This window comes from Hesperophylax consimilis, chromosome 3 (genome assembly GCF_061612785.1).
Source record: "Hesperophylax consimilis isolate HC1 chromosome 3, BYU_Hcon_1.0, whole genome shotgun sequence".
NCBI lineage: Eukaryota > Metazoa > Arthropoda > Insecta > Trichoptera > Limnephilidae > Hesperophylax > Hesperophylax consimilis.
This window is the reverse complement of record NC_142838.1, coordinates 801,715-824,431: the sequence shown is the minus strand read 5'-3', so window position 1 is coordinate 824,431 and position 22,717 is coordinate 801,715. Positions and strand designations below refer to the sequence as shown.

Genomic DNA, 22,717 nt, shown 5'->3' with positions numbered 1-22,717 from the left:
ATTGTAAATGTGATTAATCTATGATCCGAAACTATTGCGCATTCATGGACCCTCCATTTAGATATCCTGGCCGCAACTGATCCAGAGCAAAGAGTTAGATCAATGTTGCTCTCTCCTAGTGTGTTTGAAAAGGTAAAGAACGAACTCTGTTCGTTAATGATACAAAGGCCTTGCGCAGCAATCAGGTCTTCGACGGCGTCAGTCCGTGATCGTACTGAATTTTTTTTTTTTTTTTTTTTTTTTTTATTAAATATCAAAATAATATAAAAAATCAAAAAGTCCCAATAAACTACTTTAAAGTAGTTTGTCATTGGGTGCTTTTAACTTAAACAGATTATATCAAATGTATACATTCATATCATGAGAGGTGTAATACAATAAAAATAAAAACAAAAAACAATTAAAGCGTATGCAGTTAGAAATAGTTTGTATTAGAGTCTAGTACAAACTATTTCTTTCAGCTAGCCAATTTTTCAACAAAAAAATTCTTTTTATATTTGTACATTTTTTGATTTCTGCAGGTAACATATTTAAACAATTTGGTATCATGTAGTCTAGCGTTCTTTTTCCATATTTGTTTACATGCTTTGGTACGATTAGTCCTTCATTTAATGTAAATCGAGTATTGTAAGTGTGTTCCAGTCTATTTATGTACATAGGGCTATTTATGTGCTGAAAAATTATTTTATACCACATAATTGCTCTTACCGAGAGGATTTTCAGATTTTGATAAAGGTGTGGAACATTATGCCTTTGTTCATATAAACTTTTATGAGCTAATAATTTAACAAGAGAATTTTGAACTGCTTGAACATGATTTATATTTGTTTTAGAGGAAAATCCCCAAGCTGTAATTCCGTACCTTATGATAGATTCAGCTAGTGATAAATAAATTATTCGAAGTGTGCATATTGGAACATAAAATTTTAATTTATATAATCTACTAATAATAGATCTCAGTCGTTCACAGACTTTATTTATCTGTAAATCCCATTTGAAAAAACAATCAATAATAACACCTAAATAAACATATTTTTTAACCAGTTCAATATTTTCACATGTACACAACGCAGGGATACCAACATGTAGGCAATCTGAATTGTGTGTTTTAATTTCGGGTATAATAGTATTTACCTTGGCATTGGGTGATCTAATGTGTATCAATTTAGTTTTTTTTGCATTTATGATTAGGCCAGAGTCGTGAGACCATTTTAAAAGTTCAATGTAATCTTTTTGTAAAAGTTCAATACATAATTGCAAATCACTGCAAGAAAACACCAATGCAGTATCATCCGCGTACACAAAGTGTTTTACATGTTTAAAAATAAATTTAATAAAAGATACATAAATTATATAAATATAAATTATAAAATATATTTTAAACATGTTTTACATGTTTAAAAATAAATTTAATAAAAGATACATAAATTATATATAAGGGTTTTAGTATTGTCAAACCAAAGGAATGTTGAAGAATGTGTAAATGGAATGTTGAAGAATCGGATATCATGTGACAAGAAGAACTGACCGGAATAAGTACTGACAAAGAACTTAAGGGGCAGTTCTGTAGGGACAGCTACAGAAAGAAATTCCCGTTGCTTATCCTGCTTCATTTTCATTTGGTGTAATACCTCACAAGCGCGCCCCTGTCTGCACAATGTAAAGACAGAGGCTATAATACCGCCACCCGGTTGTTGGACAGGCAAGGGAAGGGAATCTTTTTACGAAAAAAATAAATGATTATCTCATGTTAATAGTTTTAGGAAAATTCAAAATTCGGCAGGCAAGGGGTCTACGGAAAAATTTTTTTTTGGCCAGTGGTGTACGGGGCAAAAAAGATTGGGAACCTCTGGACTAGACAAACCATTCCAACACAACAAGTTATGGTCAACAGATTGCATCCACCGGTTCGTCGATCAATAATACAAAACTACGAGTATATGTGCAATGCGATTGACCCGTGAACTTAATGAGGCGTTCGAATGTATATATATTATTATTTATCTATATTCTGTTTAGCCAGTTAATATACAGGACCATACTTACCCGGATGTCCCTTGAGATTAATACTGATTATTGCTAATTAGAGACATTTACATACAGTTGGCACGCAACGAATTTGGAACACATTATTTATTTTAATAATAAATATTTTAGTTCTTTAATGAACGTGTTCAGGAAGGGAAAGGAAGAAAAATCGCCAATATACTCGTATACTTGAAATTTATGCACAATTCTAGTAGAATGCAGGTGACTAAAAACTAATTTAGAATATTACAGATTTTTAAAATGCAACATTTTCGAGTTTACTTATTTATTTTATGTTAACGCACACAGCAGTTATTCGTTATGATAATATAATTATGTCAGAACCAAAAAGTATAAAATAAATTTACATTACCTACAAAAAAACCTAGCCAATTTCAGATTCCTTTCAAATTTGCGTGCAAATAAACGATATACCTACACACAACCGGGTGCTTGACTTGATGTAATATAGAAGAAACATATTGGTGTAATAACCAAAGGTTACATATTAACATAATTTCTTTCGTATTTCAAAGTAAATTTACACTTCACTCAAATACAGGAATCGGTTTCCCTTTTCCAATTCGCCTACGAAGAAACCCTTCAGGGCGGATAGGTTCACAGTGGAAAATGTATACTTTATTTATATACCGTTGTGTTGGAAATCGGCTGGCTTCAACCAAATATGAAAAAGTGCTTACAAAGTAATCGTTTTTTATGCTTTCCATGAAAGTTAAAATATGACTTTTTATTAATTATTATCTGTACACCACCACGCGTTGCTGTGGATCAGTCTGTCTGTGCAAAATGTGTTGCTTTTACGTCCAACAGATGGCGCTGTATTTTTTTTAAGCAAGTTTTTACTTGTCACAGGTGACACCTATAACATATATGAAAACACACGCGTATTCGAATGCAATGTTGTGTCAAACTTTCAAAGCAATCGATGAAGAACTTGAGGAGATTTAAGATTTTGAACAAACAAACATAATATTTTTATTTATATAGATGTACTGTAGGTTTTATGCACAGTTATATGGATATGTTTTATGCATGTACGTAATTTGGAGTAATAATAAAGACTTAAATATGAAAGACTTTCCACTTGATACTTAGATCTTGCGATGGGCATTAACAATGACAGACAAACCCTTTTGATCCCGGGCCCTTAATCTGGCAGCCCCTCTCCCTGGTGTTCCACCAGCCCCTAATTAACACCCACTCCTACCCACAAACGTGACAAGGAAATGTGAACAATTTATGGATTCATTCTCGGTGAAATGTTGACAAAAAATAAAGCCCCGTTTTGGAAATATCGCTTCTAGCGGAATAAGGGGAAGTTTTAGAAGCGATACAATATATTTATGTTTTTTAATATTTTTTATGAGAGCAGCATAAGAGTCGCAACTGCTCCCAACCGTCTGGAGCCAGTGAGACTATGGATCCCCAATTGGGGTATTGTATGAAGTTGTGGGTAGTGGGGAAGGGAAGGAGATATAAAGAGGAAGGTCGGGGTACCCGGCGATTGAGATCTACCCACCAAACATCGCTAAAGCCATTTCTATCAACGTTTCGATACTGAAAGATGGCCTTCACAAGGGTGATACTGAAATTATCGACAACTCTGGAACATTCTGCAAATATACCTGATATACATATCATTTTAATATATAAATTTACTTGCGTACGCCGGGATTTGAACCCTTCATTCGTAGCTAAGGGTCGTAAACTACTCGACTACAGAAGCCGTCGTCATATCATCGATTGTTCTTGATTAAAATCATTACTTTTGTTTTACATTCACTTATCAGCGTTATGTACGTTGAACGCGCCTAACGTGTATCGTGGCATTGATGATGTTGTTCCTCTAACATATGGTTTAGAATAATAGTATTAGAATCGTTCGATTACTCTTACATTCAGATTTATGTACAGTTCAAGTGAGTATAGTACTTTACAGTTTTTACGAATGCTCGGGTATAGGCGACCCAACAATGTGTGATTCTTCAATGGTAACAATTTTATTTATAAATGGATTTCATGCAAAAGGTGGGGCAATCCTTGGCACTCCGTAGTTCTGTGAAATATAATTTATTTTATAAATGTATTTCATGCAAAAGGTGGGGTAACCCTTGGCACTCCGTAGTTCTCTAGAATACAATTTAATTTATAAATGAATTTCATACAAAACCCTTGGCACTCTGTGGTTCTGTAGAATACGTCGAACGAAGAGGCTTTTACTAATGCTATTATGGAAATATTATATTTTCTAGGTTCAACGTTGACACACTTGATGGCTTACGTCGCATTTACGTTTGTTATTATTTATATTATTGAGTTACGGTCTTCAGGGTCAACACTAACTTTGTCAGCGACTACTCTCTATTGTACACCATTCTCCTATCAATCCACAGTGAGGATTATTTTATTACTCTTATTAGTCTTATTACGTGTTGGCAATTGTTGTTGGTTTCTTGTCGATCAAAGTAAATCGATACTACAGTATAATAATACACATTGATGACGCAGATTTCTTGTTATTGAAGACTCATTAATTGAATCGTTGGTTGCTGAAATAAACCATGAATATTTAAAAGAAACCAAACGGTGTAGCAAATATTTAATACTGATGTCGGTTATTTTGTGTGTTTATGTTTTCAATTGTACAATATACGCCCTTTAAAGAAAACGATTTTGAATGATTTTAGAGGCAACTACAATAAAGCAAGATCCATTCATGTTTCTCAAATGCATGGAGAAAAATGAGTACGGCTTTTTATCAAGATACTGTTGAAAACCATTTTCTAATAAAATATTAGTCATTCAGAATATATCTGATCACGTGTTCAACGCAAATGGCCTTGTCCGAATAAATACAATGGACGAGATGCGAAAATATTATTATTTTGAAGAACACGTGTTCCGATTTCCTCATAATATATTCGAGGATTACTGATAGTTTATGAAATTTGTGAAATCATTCGTTATAGTTCCGTTTTTAACAGAAAAACGAATAATTTTACCAGATTTTTAATAAATTAACAAAATTTCATATCAGTAAGTTTTATCCGTGTAACATAAAGACGTATTATGGCTTGGCCTGTTTCAGGATGTCGCTCGCCATACACGAATACAATCCCAATGGGAATATATGGTGAGCGATATGCTGAAATAGGCCAAGCCACGAGAATATAGCACGATTATAGCGTGGTCTGTCCCAGGCTTAATATGTAGCTAGATCATATACTGTATATTATAAGTGAACCTATATATATATCCATTATATAATCTATTATGTCACAAATTATATTATTTATTTAATATTTTGTGAACAACGTTTAATGTTATTTTGAATTCAGATATACAATATAATAACAGAGAACGAATGTATCAATGCATTGAATGGATCAATAGCATTTTATGATGGTTTTTTATATAATATAAAATACAGATTTATTAATTAAAATATTTATTGGGTGTACTTTGATATAGAATGTAATATATCTAAACGAAACAAGAAATGGAACAAGACACAGATAAATATAAAGATAACAGTCACAACTAAGAATCAAACCCAAGATCTCTCGTCTTACCGGGACGGCGTCTTAAATCTCATATAAATAAAATAAAATCGGATACGTTTATCCGAGACTCTATCTAGGTTACGAACCAATTTCATTAGAAACTTTGCGGCCATTTAAAAAGATAGATGACAAAAATATGGGAAAAATTAGTTGCAAGATGATATTGTTAATTATGAATTTGAAATATGAGATCGACAAACATGGTCCCAATGGTCGAGTGGTTTAAGACGCCTGTCCCGGTAAGACAAGAGATTCGGGGTTCTATTCCTAGTTGTGACCGTTATCTTTTTATTTTTCTGTGTCTTGTTCTGTTTCATGTTTCCGTTAGATTTATTAGTATTATTTTCTTCAATGATATATTGCATTGATGGGTATAACCTTCAAATAAGTTAAAGAAAAGGTTGTTCCTAAAATATAACTAAATAAAACTAATAAATGTTTTCGTTTTTCCAGGACGAATGCCGACTGAGCTTGATTTGGAAAAGGTAAAGTTATTTTTAACGTTATAAGTTTTAATTGAATTAAATTTGTCAAAGAGGAAAATTTCCGGCCCAAATTATTTATTCATTCCCGCCTATTTTGTAAATTTTCGAACAATGAAAAACTTTGGCCCTTACTTGACTGTTGTTGTCCTGTCCAGTTCAGAGAATCCGTACCTCTGCGAAGCGCGAAGTAAAAGTTCGCAGTTCGCAGGCCTAATGCCTATCTCACGATGGAATAAATTGTGGTGGAACTTGCAACTAGTATACAAAAGACGATGGCTCCTCCGCGTGTCCAAGTAATTATTCTGCTTTAATTATTACCAAAAGTACTTTTAATATATTTGAACAGTTTTGACAATATAACAATTATATCTCCCAGAGTCTCATTGTTCAACGACTCAACACATTCATGAACATCAATCAGAGTTCAAACTAAACCTCTTCCAGCCATTTATAAAAGAAATCAGTCTCTTTCGGATCTTCAAATTATCCAAAATGATCTTCTTTACTCACACAAATTAAAATATGGTCTCGTCACCCTATCCCCAACCATTCTAAAAAGGATCATAACCATTTTTCAATAATTGAATCTCTCTAATATAGTTGATGATCACTTTATATGATAGCCTCCATTCAAAGCTCTGGAAAAACCGTAACTCTGTTTTTATTCCTGGACATGTTGGTATCGTGGGTAACGACATTGCGGTTTCCTTGGCAAAACAAGGCGTATCTAACCATCTACATTCCCCTCTCTGACATTTTTCCATCCTCAAAGATAGATCCCGAAATGTTTGGAAAGAGTATTGGCACATTGCTGGTCAATCTTGACAATCACGTGCTTGACTCCTCAGATTGTAAATCTGTGGTCTAGAAGTTGGAAATTTAACCCGCATATTGTTTGGTTGTCTTTCTCTAAACAAATATCATCTCTTCTATCAAGCCTTACCTAAAATTGCCTCCCCTTCATTCAACATCTCATCTCTTCTATGTCTGAATTCGACTTCAGTCTTTCATATCTTTTTTAAAAATTTTCCCATTTAAACAAAATTAATATATAGCTTCACCTTCCCTCTCTCCATAATTTGAAACGATGGCCTAGAACACCCTTGAAGGGTGAAAGCCAAAAACGTTGAAAAAAAAAACAATTTTGTCAATATATAATATGTTTTCTGATAATCAAAAGTTGGGAATGAATCATAACATGTACTACTTGATACACTAGGCGTAAGGACCTAAAGTTGGGAATGAATCATAACATGTACTACTTGATACACTAGGCGTAAGGACCTAAAGTTGGGAATGAATCATAACATGTACTACTTGATACACTAGGCGTAAGGACCTAAAGTTGGGAATGAATCATAACATGTACTACTTGATACACTAGGCGTAAGGACCTAAAGTTGGGAATGAATCATAACATGTACTACTTGATACACTAGGCGTAAGGACCTAAAGTTGGGAATGAATCATAACATGTACTACTTGATACACTAGGCGTAAGGACCTAAAGTTGGGAATGAATCATAACATGTACTACTTGATACACTAGGCGTAAGGACCTAAAGTTGGGAATGAATCATAACATGTACTACTTGATACACTAGGCGTAAGGACCTAAAGTTGGGAATGAATCATAACATGTACTACTCCACACACTAGGCGTAAGTACCTGAAGTTGGGTATGAATCATGACATGTACTACTCGATACACTAGGCGTAAGGACCTAAAGTTGGGTATGAATCATGACATGTACTACTCGATACACTAGGCGTAAGGACCTAAAGTTGGGTATGAATCATGACATGTACTACTCGATACACTAGGCGTAAGGACGTATTTCAATGTCACCGTTCATAAACAAATTATTAAGCAGTCCGCCAATTCCTTACATACAAATTGATTTCGTAATTTTTAACATAACTAATTCGATGTTTCAATCACACCTAAACAATTTTTCATATCTAAATATTATGTATAGATTATCTTTTTTATTCAAATTGTAAACCACTATAATGTAATTAAAATTGTAAACATCTCATTTACCCACGTAAATATCATAAGGGCGTATAAAAGAGTGAAATACAGTAATTGAATGGCAAACCTTAAATCATTAAAAAATAAATGTATACCTATTGTTTAATTAAATGCAAAGTTAATTTGCTTATAACCACTTTACTATAATTTATGAATTATGTCAATAAGTTTCGGTTATATCCTAATCTTCAGGAGAGTTTTATTACAAAGTAACCTAAGTATTGGCATGTACATTATAAGGTTTAAATAAAGAGAAAGATAACGCATATTAAGAGGAAGCTACAAGCTAAAAATGTGTATATTCTTGGTATATCTTGTATCGTAGGTAATAGGCATTAAAATCGCTTGATAAACGGAGTCTAGAAACGTTCGATTTCAAGAAAAAAACTGTTTTTTATTTATTTTGTAAATAATTTTATAAGAAAGCAAAAAAGTTTATCAAGTGAAAATGTCACAGATAATCTTTGCCATAATACTGTATTTTTTAAAAGTTTTTGCGTTCATACATTTCTATTGAAAAAATATTTTTTTTAATAGTTTGCATTTATATTTTTTATTGAGGAATTTTTATTTATTTGTATTCTACTATAGGAAAACCTTCAATTTATTTAAAGCATATTTTTGGTACTCATAATGTACACCAACTCGTTATAAAGATTAATCAAAATAGTGATTTGGCATTAAGCTTCGCCTTAAAGAAGGACAGTAAATCAGTGAGGGGTGGGAGAGTGGTAGGGGGATAGTTGGAGTTACATAAGAAGAAATGGAATAATTTGAACTTTCTGTTTATTTAATAGTTAGTTTATAAGAATACTTCCCTGAAGAAGGTTAGGTTGTAACCGAAACTATATGACCTTAAGTATATATTATAACAAAGTAGTTAAAAATGAATTAACTTTTCATTGAAGTGTAATGTCAAGCTACAGAGTGATTGCTTTCTTTATTAAGTAGGTAATTATATTATTTGTCCCTGATTTCCACCAAATCCATGTATGTACCCATTGTTCTTGGTATTATTCATCCATTACCCAATAAATGTATTATGTTGTTTTTGCAATGATTTATTTAGGGGGCTTGGGTCCATTAAAGGTTACATTTATGTCATGGTGATGGATTTGAAAAGTGGATTATTGATGGAATAAATAATAACTGCACGATAGGGAGGGAAGGGCGTAGGAACGCGTTGAGATAAGATTAGTTTTAGGTGAGATGAAAGAGCACAGTGGTCCATTGGACGGTTCGGTGGAATTGGGGGAAGTCGTGAATTTGTATTTTGAGAGATGATTCTCATGCGACAACCTCCATAGGGGTTTAATATAATACGCTTCTGACGGCTGCTCTCACCATATAAAAATGAGATTCCGACAAGGCCGAATAGTGTACAGGCCTGGGCGCCCGGCTACTAGGTAAACTTCATCGTTTAAGATAGCACTTAGTTTTATATTTACGTAAAACAACGTGCAAATCAGCAGTAACAACTAGTATCAACAACAATCACTGAATTTGAAAACTGCCGTCGCTCGATGGCACTGACTTGTTCACGTGATACTTCAAAAATCCGTCACTCAGGCCTGAACTCTAGTCGGCCTTAGATATCACTAAGTGACATAAAATACTTAAATAGTAAAGTCAAATTATTAAATAGTAAAGTCCGTTTTTATCCGTATTAATATTTTAGTGAAACACTCTAATTAATTATTTAACATAAATATTCCTCAGCCAAATTGTGTAATGAGAAATTTTGTAAATGATAAAAAGTAAACAACATTTGGTAAATTCAAGATTCTATGTGATATGATATTATCATTGTGACAGCTAAACAATTACATGTAGTACAAGCGCTCGTTCACCCGATTTGGAGGCTCACCATCTCGGTGAAATTACCATATCGGTTTGTGAGCGATTAACTTCCCTGTCTCTAGTCCATTGGGATAGAGCACGTATTACTGCTACTATTTATGCTGTAGGTAGATTTGTATAGGTTATCGATTGTTACCCTATGACAGTTGGCGGATATTGCCTTCCGCGATATTAACAAGGAAGCATTTAGCAGATAATGGCCTGACAAACTCGTCAAGTCACCTGTAAAGGTGTGACGTAGTCCTACCTGACCCAACCCAACCCGACTAAACCTTCGCACCTGTCGTACGAGTACCATTAGTGAGCTTGTTTTCTGAAGTGTTCCCGGCTTATACGGTCACCGTTAGTTTTGCCCAAAATCTCTGATCAAATCTCTCCGTAATCTGACTATTTTGCTTAATCATTTTTTTTATTGTGTTATGGTTTTGCACGGACCTTCTTGAGAATTTCATTACAACTTAATTCTATTTCCATGGAAACATTATACTGTTTTTGAATAAATATCATATTTCCACAAATTTGATTTGATTTCTATGCAGCAACGAGTTACTCATCTCGAATGATTCTATTAAAATAAATAATAACTTTCGTAATAATTCGTTTTTTCAAAGCCATTTTCAAACTCGAGGAAAGAATATTTGAAAATGGCCTCGAAATCCGAAACAGCTGTAACAATAATAAAAACCAAAATACTTACAGATTTATGATAAATTAAAAAAAATAACAACCACAACAAAATAACATTCAATTATAATAGGTACATACCTATTTACCCAAACTTCAAATATCTGATACTCATATTTAGAATACGGATAAAAATCATTTAATAATAATAATAACATGGCATTTATATAGCGCAGTTTAGTGTCATTTCACTTCAAGTGCGCTTAACTATAACAAACTTATAAACGGTAATTTCGTATTAGTGGTCCTACAGTGTGCCTTACCAAATACAGATCTAATATTACAACACTAAATATACTATTTATACAAAGTGATGACAAAAACTTAGAATAACAATAACAGCAGGACAGGACAAAACAAGAATATTGAAACTAAAAACATAATATAAAACAGGAGGCAGTTTGTGCTTAGAATTGAGAATCTTCTGAGATGACACTTTAAAAGGTACAAGGAGGCAACTGAAAACAAACAATTACCCGAACTTTTAGAATATGGGTTATTATAAAATATCGAAAAGAAGGTAAGATTTAACATAACCAACTTATGGTGTGGACATATAATAATGACATATCTACATAAATTGTTTACCACAATATTAACCCTCAACAACATGATCTTCCCGTAAAAAATTATGTACCTTCCTGTGTTTGTAATTCTAATAACTTACACCAAGTTAAAAGTCGATCAAACCCGATATTCTAAATTCTAACCCACAACTTATAATGAAAAAGGTCGGTATAAATATGTAAAGTATGAAGATTGTTAAAAATGAATGTGTAGTTAACCTACCCAATATCTCTACATAAACCAAAAACTTCTTATTTACTTTGGGTGACTCAATAAATCTTTTCTGCTTTACGGTAAATGTCGCAAACAATAATCTTTCGTTTTTATTAAATTATTCTTATTTATTCTTTCTTGGGATTACCGGTGAAAACTTTTTCTTAGATTTATCTTAACGGTTATCAATATATTCTAAGACATCCTATTTTATTATTCAGCAAGAAAATAACGAAAGATACGGTTCGAGTTAATAAAAAAATGGGCGTTTTATTAAAATAATGCAGCATCACCAATTTTTTCATCTGAAGCTCTTCAAACAAAGTGTAATAATCTATCATTCTTCATCCCTCATCTTTTGTTTCATTGTGTTGATGTAAGGCTGTATTTTGCCGCATCACGGTTTCTGTGTTTCCTCCCCCATCCCTCTCTGCGGCCCGGGGCGCTCGGAGCTGAGACCTGAAGCTCCTAAGGGCTATAAACCCTCACTAACCCAACTCCCTTCCCTGGTATATAATAATAACCTAATATTTCTTTGGGATAGCTTAGAAGCCTCTGCTAGTTTTTTTGTGAAGAATTTCTGTCTTTCCGCCTTTATATATCCGAGCATCGCACTATGGAGTATTTTCAATAGTATGAATACGTAAAAAATCTGTGGAAGATTTTTCTATAGAAATATAATAATAATATGTACTAATATGGCTACATCGTCATATGACATAGAAAACGCCGATGTCTGGTAAAACGGCTGCCACCAACGTCGTTTTGGCGGCATATCGAAAATGGCACATTTTAAATCGTTACACAAAATTTATTCGTCAATATAATAATAAAATAAAAATACCTTCACCATCGTATTTTTTTAATTAATAAAAAAACATTGAACGCAAGTTATTTTTAAACAAATCAAAAGTTATTTTAAAAATTATTTATTTACTAACACGGCCTACACGATTCTGAATAAAAAAACCCTTTTAAAGGTTTATTGGATTTAAAAATATTTTACTCCGTTATTAATTTTATTTCAGAATTCAGAAAGGTTTAAGGATTAAATTCATTTCAAGGTTATAAAACAATCCGCCTAACATAATACGTTTTAACATAAAGCTTCTAATTAAAATATAACGGAATGTTAAATTTCGGTTTAACCGCCGCTCTAATTTTATAATATATGATGAGCCTTGCATCGATATAACATGTGTTGGTTAATAAAATTAATGAAATGCCATGAAGTGCATAAATACATTGATGTTTGTTAAAAATGTCCATATTTTATTTGAAGTGCGCTGAACCTACTATTGGCAGCGGGAAATAGCAAGTTTTCACTATAACATTTCAGCAGAATTGGCTTCAGGCGCTTCTGCCCCCTCCCCCTCCTGGGGCGGGGTCGCTGACCTGCTCTTGGCCGAATTCCAATAAACTGCTCAACATCCTTTTATCGTTTCCGCGAACTCTGCCGCCTTCTTCGTTTCTGGGTCACCCTGTTTAGAATATGACCTCTACTCTGCTGACGCTCGGTTTAGGTGATGCCGAATGACGAATGATTGTACATCTTAATCTCTAATAAATCAACTACCAAACGTATTGCTAATCACCTCATCCGGTTTTTTTGGCACTGTCTACTGCCGTGGCAATGTGAGAACCATTGCATTGTTGACTTTATTTTAAAGGCTGTTAAATTTTATCGGCTAGAAAAAATATGCAGGAACCTATTTTATACAGACAGGAACCGACCCACATTATCGTTAAATGTGAATGACTGAACGGAAATATACTCTGTCCTCAAAAAAAAAACCTCCCAAAATGATAAAATGTTTCATTGATCCCTATTATTTTTTTCATTCCTCGCGATAATAATTCGTTTTTAATTAGAAAATTAATTATGGGCTTTAAAGCATAACAACATCTCCGTTTTTTCAGAAATAATGAATATTTATGCGAATGCTCCAATCATAGCAGCCATGAACTTGTTTCCGGGCGCGATGTAAAAATGTGCTTAATGTTTCATCCACAATTGATGTTATCTCTGAACTTTTTATTTTATGCTTCCCGGGTAGAAAAGTTTCCGTTTTCGCGGAAACTTCGGAAGGGTTAACCCTTTCAGGAACGAGTTATCGCGTGCGTCCTTCGCTCAATTCTAATAACGTTTAATCTGAATAGAGCCTTAATGCTTTTATGCCCGTGTTAAAAGATTAAAATCAAATTTACCCGATTCCCCCGGAACCCAATCCGCGATGCGATCCCGTTGTTCAATTATACAATCGCGTGATTTGTTTCTTTATTTACAAAGTGTGCAGAATAATACATTTCGTGTGGAACGTGACTATTGGGTGTTGTAGGAAGTAAGTCGCTAACAAGTGTCATCGTGGTTTGTGTAATCAAATAACTTGCCACGGAAACGGTATTATGTTTTTTAACCATTTTTTCTCTCACCAATCTGTGGTTTTTGATGTTATTTTCTTAAAATAATTTAATGCTAATTTGGAATTTGTAATCAATTCCAATATAAAAAAGGGAACACACGAGGGAATAAGTTAACTCAGCTAGTTGACAAACATACAAAATATATTATGTACCTAAATGAAAAAAAATCATCGAATCAACAATTTTACTTTTTTATGAAAATACAAGATTGTTGCTACTGATTACTGTCGTAATATAATACGCCCGGACCCGGCGTTAAACGGTAGTTTATTCGAAAGACAGCTCACAAAACATTTGTTTTAACTCCACAGCAATAAATCCGGAAAGTAAATGGTTTATGTCATAATAAAACCATTCTACATCAGTTTCTGTAGATCTTGGAATAAGTATTGACACGGCAGTGGTGTTAATCTTGTTTCCACCAGATTTTTTCTACTGTGAATTTGCAAATCCACTCATTGTGAATCAGGATAAAAATTCCTTCATACAAATTTTCATTACTGTTATAAGAGATAAGAGACATAGATAGCTCTAGAGTAGATAGATCATAGAGGTTATAGAGTTATCCGACAGATGTCGGTAGTTTATGAGATAGCCCTTCCATGGCGGGTACCAAGTTACTGGGCCGTGAGATTTCGAGAATCAGAGAGATTTTGAGGATACACATCATTTTCAAAGATAATATAGGCCCCGAGGAAAATACAATAAATATGCCACCTGCACGGAGTTAAATGTCCAAAACTTAGTTTACTGTTGCAGTGGTAAATTATATATTTACGTCGAGGCCTCTTGCATAGATTTAATGTATAAACACAGGGTACTGTGCAGTGGTAAATTATATATCTACCTCGAGGCCTCCTGCATGGAGTAAAAGTATAAAACTTAGGGTACTGGTGCAATGGTAAATTATATATTTACCTCGAGGACTCTTGCATGGATTTAAAGTATAAACACAGGGTACTGTGCAGTGGTAAATTATATATCTACCTAGAGGCCTCCTGCGTGGAGTAAAAGTATTAAACTTAGGGTACTAGTGCAATGGTAAATTATATATTTATCTCGAGGCCTCTTGCATGGATTTAAAGTATAAACACAGGGTACTGTGCATTGGTAAATTATATATCTACCTCAAGGCCTTCTGCGTGGAGTAAAAGTATAAAACTTAGGGTACTGGTGCAATGGTAAATTATATATTTACCTCGAGGCCTCTTGCATGGATTTAAAGTATAAACACAGGGTACTGTGCATTGGTAAATTATATATCTACCTCAAGGCCTTCTGCGTGGAGTAAAAGTATAAAACTTAGGGTACTGGTGCAATGGTAAATTATATATTTACCTCGAGGCCTCTTGCATGGATTTAAAGTATAAACACAGGGTACTGTGCAGTGGTAAATTATATATCTACCTCGAGGCCTCCTGCGTGGATTTAAAATATAAACATACGGTACTGGTGCAGTGGTAAATTATATATTTACCTCGAGGCCTCCGGCATGAAAGATCACATTCATTTATACTACTCTTCGATTTTTTTTAGTTAACATTATACTATCAGCGTTTTGTCTTTATTCAAATAATATTTTTTTAGTCTCCATATATCATGTGTTTTGATGAAAAGAGTAAAAGTTGGTAACGAATGCGCGTTGACCTACACATTTCAGACAGCTGTTAAAATATCAGGACGCGAGCTCGACACTTTTTGATGATAAATTTATATTGTTATCGTTATTTTATTAAAAATTACTATTATTACATTTTTATCTTCCTTAAAACCATTATTTTATTAGTTCGAACTTCAGACTTCATTCGTCTTCCACTAAACATATCGTCTATTAAGAACGACTGTGACTAAGTAACATATTTTCTTAACTGAGTTTTTAAAAACCAAATGTTTTATTACAATTCCTTTTATCATGAATCCATTTATTCGACCATAAAGGTGATTTTCTTTTAACTGACAATACGCGACTGTTTTTTTTATTTATTTATTTTATATCATAGAAACAAACAGTACATGCTTTACATTGATGAAACAATATACATAAATTAGATACTTCATGTAGATAATTAATTAGATACCTATGATATGTTTCCTTGTAATGTCTGCTAAGTGATATGTTTATTCCTTAATTACCAGGTGACGTGTGTAGTATATAGGTGTTTTTGTATGTGTGCGCATTGAACAGTTTATATTATTGACATGATGACACATTTGAATTTGGGCAGTGCATCCGAAAAAATGTCGATGTTTGAGTTTAGACAAATATTATTTAGAGGATGAAAAGTTCGGTTAATTAGCGAATTAGATGCTGTATTTACATAATATACTTTCATTTTTCTTAAGCCATTATTTTAATAGTTCATACTTAATTAATTTTCTGTCAATTTATTTTTTAGTGAAAACGTATATAAAACATTGTTGATACATATTATCATGTAATAGCTCAAAAGGGGATGAATAAATACATAAATGTGGATATTACGTTTTACTAATTCGCGTGATACACTTTAAAAAAAGTTCCAAGCCCATTTTGATTAATCCGACAGCGGATTTTAAATTTCAATACGAAAGAAAACGTAGGATCCAGTTTGCCAGAGCTGTTCCTCCCAGTTCGGAGTTCAGAGTTCAGGCAGCTCGTTTCAGGCGCCCAGTTCCAGATAAACAATGTTTATTAAACTCGGTGGATCTAGGATGAGCTTTGCTTTTGCATGAATATTTTTGTCCGTCTATTCCCCCATCGCACGCCCGCTGTCTGTCGTCTGAAAGCCTTAAAGTGTATTAATCTGTGTCCTGTAGGTATATCTAATGGAATTGATTTTTGACTATTCTTTTCAAATGTTTTTATCCTACGGAGAGTTCTTCAGTAAAATATACGTTTTCTTCTTTATTGTTTTACTGCAATTTTACTGAGAAATATAATATAGGGCCAGTTTGTAGCACATTGAATTCGCTATCTCTAGAGTATGGAAGTTAAGTCGTTTCCAGGTGCATTAAACGGCGAACGTTTACGATCAATTTGATGATACTCATATAAAGCCTTCTAGTATGTTTTTAAAAGATTAAACGCTTTCCTTTACCGCAAGACGTAAAAGAACGAGCTGCATTTTTTTTAAAATTACATCTATAAAACGGCCAGCTACAAGAAAGGGTATATAATTCTTTAAAATCATCAATTTAATTTATCATTATTATTTGCCTAATTGTTCTTAAGTGCCTTGAAGGGTTTGGTTTTTATTTTCCGCTGATTTTCAACATCCTGTATAACATCTCTTTTCAATGGTATACGAGTACTATGTGTATGTACGCTACACTTGTCAAAGTAAACGAGTGGGTGAATCGCGCCGAGATCGGTGCAGTAACCCAGTCACTATGTCAGTACTCGCAGGGGGTAATTACTGCAAAAGGTGTAACGGAACATGGATTAGTAGGAGACTACGGGTATTAAATAATACGGTAATGCAATCATTAACTACCATTAATAACCGGCTCAACGCGCTTCCTCGTTTTCATTTTTATTATTTCAGGATTGTTCTTTTTCGAATAAATCTGATGCGAATCACGTCACGTGATAAGAGACTGTTGATTTTGGATGGCGATTAAAAGTTAGAATTAATGTAGTTTACCAATCGAGTATTGTATTTGATTGATGTGCTTAAACGTACACTTCATATAACACCATTATAATAAGCCCATAGTAAACTTCAGTTTTAAGGCGAAGCTATCAGTGAAATAACTATTATGTTTTCGATTAATCTTTACTGCGAATCGGTTTACATTACGAATACCAAAAAAAATGCTTTGGATAAATTGAAGCTTTTCCTATATCGCTCTACAATTTTTTTGAGTAATATTAAAATTAAAAATTTCTTTTGTTGGTATTTAGCAGTAACTTTATGGTTCGACATTTTGATGAAAAAAAACTCTCTATAACCGACCGGTTTCGCGTAGTACAAACATCTTCAGGGTATAAAATTAAACTATCTCAGTTTATTTTTATACCCTGAAGATGCTTTTACTAAGCGAAACCTATCAGTTATAGAGAATTAAATAAAATATCTTAGTTTTAAATAAAGTAATTTTCAAAATACTAAATATTTCAATTTATTTAAAAATCATGAACGCGTAAGAAACAACTTAAAAATAATGTTTTATGGCTATGATTATCTGTGACAGTTTCCCAAGATTTTCTTTTTTCTTATTTCCGACTTTTTCTTTTTTATAAAATTATACATAAAATAAATTTGTTTGCCTTTATTCGCATATCCAGCGACCAAATTTTTTCAAAAACAAAAACATTGGGTAAAGGTCACAACTTTCTTTTCCATCGGTCACGAATTGTAGCCCTGCCCTAATGTTTCATGTTTGCACTAACATTTGGTTCAATATTTGTGGTAATATTGTCGCTGGAGACCCGCCATTAGACACACTAAGAATAGATATTCCTCATATACTTTACATACTTTTTAGTTGGCTTGGTATAACTACTACTAAAGTTTTGCTGTAGATTAATTTCTTAATCCTTTAATAGCATTAAATTGCTTATGTCTGGTTTGAAATGGCTAGATAGCATTTCCGTCTGTTCCTACCATTACATCAGAGTTCGTGAAATTCAGAATGGTAAGCGCGTTAAGTTTGTATTTACCCGCATTCAATCTTAACTTCTGCATCCATCGCCAGTTCATTAATTTACTACTAACGATTTAATTAAAAACGACAGACCTGCGGGAAGCTAGAGGTTGTTTTCTTTCAGTCGGGGACAGGAAGCGGGCAGGTGATGGGCGATGAAGCTATTTGGAATCTTTAATATTGAAACAATTTTATGATTATTCCACATTACAGTTCCTACTCACATTGCCTTTCCCCTTGTTTTTTCTTATTTTATTTTTGTTCCTTTCCTGTCTTACCTTGCAAGAAAGAAGATATGAAAAAAGAAGACCTACGCCAGTATTATCTGTTTTATGTTTGAATTTTCGTCGTCGTTGAATTTCGCTTCTCTTAACAATTAATCTCGTGAAAAGTTCGTAAAATAGTGTAAATTATCACACCCAAGTTAAATACATAAAATAGTGTCATGTGGTGATTGTAAAAGAGTTCGTATTGTGAAACCTCTAACCTGTGGAAACGTCCACAAACCAACAGGACTCCAAAAGGCCTCCTTTTCCTCTCTCCTAATATTCCTTGTGATATATCAAAACGATCGCTTGATATTTTCTTCTCGTTAAAATACAGTCCATTCCAAGTACCAATCGTCGGTACTAAACATGGATATTATATCAGTTGGTTCGTTGGTTCGAAGAAATCAACATCTAGCAAAATGTCTATAAATAAAATAATTATAACGAGTATGGTTGATTGTCCGAGGTACACATATATTTGTACGCAGCTTTACTTCACAGAGCAATATGAATGCGTAGTTTTAGATTATGATATTAATTCCGACCCGCTTTGAAGCCTCTGTGTTAATACAAACGCGATGTTGTAATCTTTAGGGTTATTCGATATATTCATGTTCAAGGTTAATAATTGAAATTACTTCGACCTGTTAGTTCTTCACTACATCGAGATTAATAATAACATCCAGCAACACGTAGTCAGTATTCACTACTCAGTAGTCATGTAGCAACCAATCGCCATTATATAATCTGTATTATAATAATATTATGGTGGACGGCCTTCACTCCGCTCGCCTGGTGTTTTGGTCCATTTTTTCACCTGCTCGGATTCGACTGAAGAAATCACATGGCATTCTAATATTGAGAGGTACGCGGAGTTGTTTATCGTTTCGTTCAACCGTGTTCAATGAATTTTCGGAGTGTTTAGGGTTGGGTTTATTCTTTACACATTTTACGTGTTAGCAGATTACATCCTCTCAATGCGGAAATTGAATTGTATATTTTAGTGATTTAGTTCTATATTCTACTCGTGTATTGATTTCCCTGGATTAAAATCTCAGTTCTAATTGGCCGAACTGAGCATCAAAACGTATTCTATGCTAGGCGTATTCTTTATTATTATTTGGTCTCCGTAATAAGTGTATTGAATCTTCTTGGCAGTGGCAGAACCATCTCCAGTTTCACACGGCTTTGCGTGCGTGGGCATAGTTTCGGATTTCACGCCAGTTTTATTCTGAAACATAATAAAGCCGGTAGTTCGTAAAACTTGTTGGTACTTGTGGTGTTGCCCGCCTTGGAGGGTATTGGGTACTACCCCGTGTATAGTTGCGTTCTAGGGGTGGTCAAGGTGGTGTTATCGTGACTAGTTATCTAGAGTCCGCTTATGCCATTCAAATAGACCTACAAATGCATAATTATTCGAATGAAAGAATAGTGAATAGATTCTCGTGGCTGGGAATTAATTAATACCGCGGTGGGCGAACTAGATTGTACAAAGACAGTAAATGCAATTGACTAAATTAGATCTATGAATGTATTTAAACAAATTTTTCGTAATAAATTACATTTACGTACAATTGTGATATGTAACTGATAAATAAATTACAACATATTACTACGAAAAAAACTCCAACCTGACGGTAAAAAAATCATTTGAATACGCAGCGTTAGAATGAAATGCGTGGATCTCTTTTCGACAGGGATCCTCGAATTAAACTTAGACCAAATTAATTATTTTCTAAACCTCTAATATAATTTATCAATATATTCTGTAAACATTCATATGGTTCTTACAAATGGAACAGTCATGATCATGCAGTAGGATGTATTCCTTGAGACTCTGTTTTTATTTACCACGGCAGAATACGTAGGTATCTAAAGTATTCGTATATACGTAGGTGTCTAAGGTTTCCCGCGAAGGACATTTCCTTATCCCTGACATATATAAACTGGATGGTCTGAGAAAGCCTATAGACGTATAAACCAACAGTTCATGCTAAAGCCATTGTATACCTACTCGTGTTCCGAATATTATTAGATTTCTTCTCACATTCGAATTCCTCGATATTATTGAGGATAATAACGATATGTACAAAAGAATTTGACCGAAAATGATGGGTTTTTTTTATTTGTAAATTTTTAGTAGCCACTGAAAATAAATTAGAATTTTATTCGTACAATATGTAATTTTATTCGTACGCTATTAAAAATCCCCCCTTGGCACAATAAAATTTGCGAATCATTTTTTGATAAATGCTCAGGTGACCACCCGCCTACAATGATGACCTAAATTTATTCCCCGGACCCGGCCAACAGATTTGTTTAATTTATTGTCAGATAAAGTACGGTTACCCTTCTTCCAGTAATATGCCCGAAGTGAGACCGATTTGTGTTATTTATTAAAACGGCGGCGAGAAATGGTAAGAGGCAAAAATTACTCGCAGCTTCTCGCCATCACTTTCCCTTGGAAAAATAAGGTTCTATCTGAAATTTAGTCTTTTTAACTAGCTACATAAGTGGGGGAGTAGGCAGTATCCAAAATTACTCTGCTCCTTATATTAACTTAAATACTTGACATATCATTTAAGTATTTTACATTCACTTGGTTGCAGACGCCTGTCCAGAGTTAAACCAACTTTCCTAGATTTTTTCTCCCTTTGCAACCGTATCTAAAATATGTCAAATATCTAATTTCGCAGATAATTATTATTTTTAATTATTTATATTTATTTTTTAGAATAGTTAAGCAATTTAAGAGCAACTTAATTGTATTTTTAAAACAACACGGTTCCATCTGTAAATTTTAGAAGGAACTTAGATAATACTCGTATATTTTTGGAGCAACATTGTTCCATTTGCGTTGTACCTACTTCGATCTCATTCGCTTGGGACAACAAGCTTTCATCTGCCAATCGGGTTAAACGGAGAAAATAAACCAAAAACTATATTCAAGAACAAGTGAATATGCAGAACGAATTATAATAGAATTATCTATAGGTTTAAGAGTGCACAATGGACAAGTGCATTTACAAAAAAAAATTGTAATCAGATAAAAATTTATAATTTTCAAAGCAATAATATTTTATCTGTTTCTTTTACTTTTGTTTGGCTATGCGTCATGTTTTTTTTTCAAAGAATGTTGCTATTCATAATCAGTTATAATCAATCACATTTTGATAAATTTCGTGTTAGGATGGATTATTTCACAGAATTTGAAGAACTCATCAAATTACAAAGTAAATTTTTAAGTTCTGGGAAAGTTCTATTCAAGTTCTGTTATTATTTCAGTTATGTGAAACAACCTTATAATATAACAGAACTTGAACACTTACTTTAGCAATTTGATGAATTGTTAAAATTTTATGAAACACCTCGTCCTATAGTATTTTATTCGTGATTCAAACTTTGAATCTCAGTTTCACGCACGTAGCAGATAGAACCTCGTTGTTCCGAAGGCTGGTATCTTTCTATATAATTGAATCCGTTTGTCTTATCTGTCTTACCGCCTGAGGTAAGCCGAAGCATCTTCCATTTCCACGGCATTGAACAATCTGGTAAAGGGTTTGAATGTAATTAATATTGGAAAAACAAAATGGTATTCTGTTTCTCCCCACACACCTAGATATTTAATAAGTCGGAGCTTTTTGAAATGGGATCTCGTTGGGTCTTTCTGCCAAGTTAGATTCTTTTAATCCGGAATGTTTCGAATTAGGACAAAGCGTAAGAAAGTAACCATGCATAAAATGATGGGATGAATTTAAAAAAGTACTTTTTATTTCAAATCATTCAATGACTCGAAGTTCGTGCTTATAACTCCAATCTTATAATAAACGAGTAGTCTTGTGATCGCGAAAGCAATTTTTTACGCTTCCAGGATTGCTTTCATTCCATAAGTTCAACGTAATTATTATGACCTATAGAATCACTAACGATATGGGGGCAGTG

At 33.5% G+C, this 22,717-nt stretch overlaps 1 protein-coding gene across 1 annotated transcript in view; it reads left to right on the top strand.

The window, feature by feature from the left end:
• Positions 1–22,717, top strand: part of LOC149424812 (uncharacterized) — a 129,948-nt gene that overhangs the window by 56,981 nt on the left and 50,250 nt on the right. Inside the window, exon 2 of the mRNA XM_089647144.1 lies at positions 6,066–6,097. The gene's annotated coding sequence lies outside the window, so the exon portion shown is untranslated. The remainder of the gene's footprint in view (positions 1–6,065; positions 6,098–22,717) is intronic.